Source organism: Myotis daubentonii, chromosome 9, assembly GCF_963259705.1.
Source record: "Myotis daubentonii chromosome 9, mMyoDau2.1, whole genome shotgun sequence".
Classification (NCBI taxonomy): domain Eukaryota; kingdom Metazoa; phylum Chordata; class Mammalia; order Chiroptera; family Vespertilionidae; genus Myotis; species Myotis daubentonii.
In genome coordinates this window covers 7787281-7793610 of record NC_081848.1, presented here as the reverse complement: position 1 = coordinate 7793610, position 6330 = coordinate 7787281, and the positions used below count along the sequence as shown (strand labels likewise).

Sequence of the window (6330 nt, the reverse complement as noted above, 5' to 3'; positions counted from 1 at the left end):
TGATTGGGTTAATTAGGTGTTTGTGTAGGGAAAAGATAAGCATCAATTTCTGAAATTCCAAGAAGGCAAGGAACAGCACAGAGACCTTTGGCAGATGATAGGAAAGGGAGGCTCACGTAGGTAAGCACTGTAATGGAAATTTTGAATCTTTGTTTGTCCTGGTCAACTGTGGCCCCAGGAGATACTTGTTTTTCACAGTTTTGTTTAATATAAACTTACATAAAGCCTCCAATTTAGCCAAGATAGAGAATTAACCTGGGCTGACTGCTGACCCCAAGATCAGTCTTGGAGAAACTAAAGAAGAAAACCATCATGAAATAGGAAGTGATGGGAAAGAAGTAAAACAAAACAGAGAAATCCCTGGGGGACAGTAAAGCCTGTTTTGAACTAGTGTGTGTATGTGTGTGCATCTCCTGGGGTAGGAGACTTCTATGGAGATTACCCACAGAAGCTCAGATTGCTGGTATACGTGTCCTCAAGGATGACAATCAGACTGAAGGGAAGCTAGAATGTGGAAAACTGGTGAGGATTGACTGACCTTGATCATTTACTCACTTCTGTCTCCCAAATCTCTCCAGCTTCTTGGGCTAGTGAATTATTAGTTAGGAGTACCTCCTTCTTAAGGTTACTTCTCCTTGAGGGGTGGAAAGTGGAGTGGGTCTCATAGTAGGGCCCTGACTTGAAGAAATATTTGGGGGCATGACACCCAGCCTGAGCAATTAATTATGGTAGTCTGGTGCTTGGAGCTCTCCACTCTAGGGTTATCTCCTCCCCTCTCCTTAATCGCACTGGATGTTAACGTAGATTGGGCTCTGCTCTTTGGTCTTTTCCCATACCAAATGCTCAGACAGAATAGCTGATAACATCAGAGAAATATCTGTTCATAGGTGGAAGTAAGGAGAGGTCTAAAGAGCATAACTACTTCAAAAGAAAAGAACAACCTTGATTATAGATGCCACCAGAAGCAACTATATTAAATGGTTAACAAAAATCTATAATAATAAAAGCATAATATGCAAATTGAATGAACAACCGAACAGCAGAACAACTGTCTGGATGACCTTCCAGATGACAATGCTATGACACACACACTGGCTCTAGGCCAGCCAAGGCGGGTGCAATTCGATTGGTTAGGGGGCCCTGCCATCGCCCCACGATCAACCCGCAGAGGGAGGCCCAGGCCAGCCAAGCTATCATCACACCCCACGCCTGTCGCCTGCAGAGGGAGGTGACTGGAGGTGGGGGAGGGAGGACAGCACCACACAGATGGCAAGCAGTGGCAGCAAGGGGGGCAGGACCAGATGCCAGCAGCCGTGGGAAGGAAAGTCCCAATAGGCCCTGATTGCCAGCCAGACCTAGGGACCTTACCCAAGGGGTCCCAGATTGTGAGAGGGTGCAGGCTGGGCTAAAGGACACCCCTGTGCACTAAATTTCATGCACTGGGCCTCTAGTAACAATAATAAATAAGGAAATCATAAAAGAGGAAATATTAGGCAATATATAATAGTAGAAATGACCTCAGATGAGATAGATATGGTTAAAAAGAAAATTAGTGAGCTGAAGACCTGATTAAGGAGCTTTTCTAGAATGAAGCAAGAAAGAATAAAGAAAAAGAATATATAAAATAAAGTTAAGAGATAAAATTGTGTTGGAATACAAACTTCAAATTACAGATAATAGGAGTGTCAGGGAGAGAGAAAAATAAAAATGGACAAGAGGAAGTATTTGAAGAAATGGAAATTAATTTCCCAGAATTAAAGAAAAAAGAAAGAACTCATATTTATTTATGTACTATCATACAAGAGTGATAAATAGAAACTAACCCTGGTAATATTATCATGAAATTAAAGTTTTTACAGGCAAAGATAAAATTCTAAAAGTTTTGAGAGACAGAGCAGATCAAATGTAATGAAACAAAAATCATCAGGATCTCAGACTTTTCAAGAATAACAAGAAGACAATGATAATATTTTTAAAGTATTGAAAAGACAAAAGAACTTTGAGCCTAGATTTATATTCAGCCAAATTGTCATTTAAATGTGAAGGTATAATAAAAATGTTTTAAGGCTATAAGGCCTCACAAGGTTTGTCACACAGAGACCCACATGGAAAACAGTACTGGAAAAAGATACTCAAATAAGAAAAGAAAATCCAGGAAATGCTGGTAGAGATGTATTACGTAAATATAACCAAATGCCTGGAAAAAGTTTGCTGTTGCTTTTCAAAAACTAGTGAGGACCAAAAGAAAAAGAAAATGAAGTATTTCTGCAGTAACCTAGACTTAAATTCTACACAATATCAAAAGGTGGTGTCCTTAAGTTAGACATTTTTAAAGTAGATAAATAAAACAGGATACATTAAAGAAAATAGAAGGAAGGAGGTGGCAGATTAATGGGGAGTGGAGAGACTATTCCATAAATGGATTTATAAAATATGGTTATTTATCTGGAAAAATGATATTGACCCTTACTTCATATCAATTGTAAAAATGAACTCCAGATAAGTTAAGAACTTCAATGTTAAAAGTAAATTTTACTAATTTGATTAGAAAATATAGGTAAATACCTTTCTGATTTGGGGGTTAGGGAAGCATTTATTAAAGACATATATAAAAGCCTGTAACCATAAAATATGAATAAATGTGACTATATTAAAATTAAGATCTGAACACTAACAAATATCTTGCAAAAAGAAAAGAGAGAAGGTACTGCCCAGCTGGCATGGCTCAAAGGTTGAACATCAACCTATGAACCAAAAGGTCACTGGTTCTATCCCCGGTTAGAGCACATGCATAGGTTAGGGGCTCAATCCCCAATAGGGGGCATGCAGGACGCAGCCAATCCATGATTCTCTCTCATCATGGATGTTTCCATCTCTTCCTCCCTCTCCCTTCCTTGCTGAAATCAATAAAAAATATAAGTATATATTTTAAAAAAGAGAGAGAAGGTACCAACTGGATGAAGATATTTGCAACTCAATCAGTAATGAATTCATAGCATGAATATTTAAAGGTTTCCTCAAATTAATAAGGAAACGATAATCCAATAGAAAATGGACAAGATATATAAACAGGAATTTCACAGAGGAGAAATCACATATAATCAATAAAATATTTATGAGATGTTACTTATTGATTGGGAAAGACAAATTAAAATCACAATGTGATACCAATTTATACCCATTCAATTGGCAAAAATTAAAAATTATGACAATGACAAGTATTAGAGAGAATGTAAATTAATAGGGTTTCTTATACAAACTCTTGGGAGTGAAAATCGGCATGACCACTTTGGAAAGTTTTTCATTATCTAAATGTTGAATATTTCTATATTCTATAATTCAGCAATTCTACTTCTAGGTATATACCTAAGAAAACCTCTGTGTACATTGGAAACATAAGCAAGAATGTTTCCTGCAGCACTTACTGCACAGTAAGATAAATACCTTAACCCAAATACTTAGTCATAGGAAATGGATAAATAAATTGTGGTAAATTTATACAGTGGCATATTATATAGCACAATAAATAGCTATAAGCAAGAATATGAATAATCTGAGCAATACAATCTTTAAAAAAAGAAGCTCCTAAAGATTTTATAAAGCCTGCCAACCTTTTTATAATGTTAAAAACAAAAAAATGAACAATATAATTTTTAGGAATACAAATATGTTATAAATATATAATTTGAAAAACATACTTTAATAATAACTGCAAGATTCAAGGAAGGGGAAGAAGTAGAGGAATAGATTGGGGAGAAGATCATAGGTGTGTGTAAATGATTGTTAATGTTCTAATTTTTTTAAATCCTCACCCAAGGATATTTTTCCATTGATTTTTAGAGAGAGTGGAAGGGAGAGGGAAAGACACACAGAGAGAAACATCAGTGTGAGAGAGATACATCAATTGGTTGCCAGGGATTGAGCCTGCAACTGAGGTACGTACCCTTGACCAGAATCAAACCCGGGACCCTTCAGTCTACAGCTGGACGCTCTATCCACTGAGCCAAATTGGCTAAGGCAGTGTTCTAATTCTTATCTTGGGTGGTTGTTCACAACTATTTACATTATTAATAACAAGAAATAAGTACACAGTATATATAATAGAAACAAAGAGGGCCATGCTTAGGCAAGTGATGAAAGTGTGTCATGAATGCAAGATAATCCAATTCTGTGCACTTGAGTGGGAAACAAAGAACAGCATCTACTTCCCCACTATGTTTCGCTTTTATTATTAGTTATCATTAAGCCACACAACAATCTTGTTTTTAGTTACTAATATAATCCCCTTTTTATGAATCAAATCTTAGTGAATTAACATGATTTGTTTGAGTCCACAAAGCTAGCATCTGATAGAATCCAGAATTTGAAGTCTCAGCTGTTTGACTGTAAGGCTTAGCACTTAACAACTGGGTTAGACTCCTGGTTACTAAGACTATTTTACTCACTGAGATATCAACAAAGAGCAGTTATTCTGCTGAAGATAACAATCTCTTGATAGGTCAAGGTAGGAGTTCACCTAACATTTAATTATTTTGCCATACAGGTATGCCATGGCAAGTCAAAGAATTTACACATGCATGTCATAATGGAAAAGCTGTGTTCAAATGAAGTCACATATCATATCATTGAATAAGAATTTGAATGCAAGAAAGCTCAAGTAAGAAATGTCGTTCTCGCCGAAACCGGTTTGGCTCAGTGGATAGAGCGTCGGCCTGTGGACTGAAGGGTCCCGGGTTCAATTCCGGTCAAGGGCATGTACCTGGGTTGCAGGCACATCCCCAGTAGGGAGTGTGCAGGAGGCAGCTGATAGATGTTTCTCTCTCATCGATGTTTCTAACTCTCTATCTCTCTCCCTTCCTCTCTGTAAAAAATCAATAAAATATATTTTTTTAAAAAATGTCATTCTCTTTTGGATCAGAAGTGATTCATTTCTCTAGTCCAAAAAATGCTCCTTTTTCATATGTCCACACAAGAATGTAAAAATAGAGTGCTTGCAAAACCTTTTCAGTGTTTGTAAATTTTCTCTACACCTAATTTTTTCGACTTTGTGACCTCTTCTTTAAAGAACACCAATTTGAAGCTAATGCCCCCGCTACTGGTTAGCCATATTTTGTCATAAATGTCTTCCTAAACAGCATCCATCTATCCCTGTGAGTAAAGATAATTTGATGCTTTTTTTTTTCACATGTGGGAGCCAATCTCTGATGCAGAAAAGGCCAGAGAGAGATCTCTTTGTCATCAAGCCTTTCCCAGCTTCTATATAATATATGTGGCAGAGTCAGGCCCATTTGAAAACTTAACAAATGTGCCAGGAAGAAAACCAGCACATGATGCTTATTTTTAGTGCCCTTATTTATTTGGGAGGGCAGAGTCGACAGTGAGAAGGAGAGAGGTGTATGTATTTTTATGTGAAGAAGACAGAATGCCACCAAGAACCTGGTTTGTGGGCAGATGCCATATAATGACTTGTACAAAAACATTGGGGGAAGAATATTAGAGGTGTGGAAGTCAGATTGAGAAGCAGCACCTAAAGCTTTTGCTCTATAGCTAAAAATTCTATTAATTTTCAACTTAGCATCAAATTAAATTTATTATGTACCCTCACAGACACCTGGCTTTTGGGTATATCTCTTCCCTATTTCTCCTGAAGTTGGTGCTCTCATTTCCTTCCTGTGTTTACATGTCAAATCTATTCATCAGAGTAAAATGAGGACCTCTGAGGGCAGAAATCACATTTAATTTTCTGTTAGGTTCAACCCCCAATTCCCAAGTAGTGCATACCACATGGTAAATAACAATTACACTACTTAGCTACCCCTTTCAAATTGCCATGTTAAGAACAAAAAACAGCCCCATCCAGTAGCCCAAGGAAATCCAAATGAAAAGGATGAAAGAAGATACTGACCACTCCCCAGAAGACTAAATACAGTAATTTTATTGTTTTGCCCATAATCACTGTTTGACCAGAAACATTTCAGGATATGTTGGTTCTAAGACATGGATATTCAATAATCAAGTTCAGAAAACATCTATTAAAATGGCTTCCCTTTCCCTTCACTCCTGAATCTCCAAATCCCTAAATACCAAAGAAGGTGAACAATATGCTTTCTACAACTATTTTCAACTCATACAGTATTTGACCACAAAAACCTGACAGAAAATTTAGGAGCAACTCTGAGCATCAAGAAGCTAGCTACATCGCAGTTAGATTCTGTGGGTGTGGAGCTAAGAGCCTTGGGTTATGGTCTTGGCTTCACCAAGTTGTAGGTAGGTAACTATTGGATAGTCACCTGAGTTCAGTTTGTGTCTCAGTTTCCTTATATGCAAAGT

At 37.2% G+C, this 6330-nt stretch overlaps 1 non-coding gene across 1 annotated transcript; it reads right to left on the bottom strand.

The window, feature by feature from the left end:
* Positions 1 to 5183: 5183 nt before the first annotated feature.
* Positions 5184 to 5331, bottom strand: LOC132242462 (small nucleolar RNA SNORA12). The gene has a single exon (XR_009454648.1). It is a non-coding gene; the product is annotated as a small nucleolar RNA SNORA12 (small nucleolar RNA).
* Between the last annotated feature and the right edge of the window lie 999 nt (positions 5332 to 6330).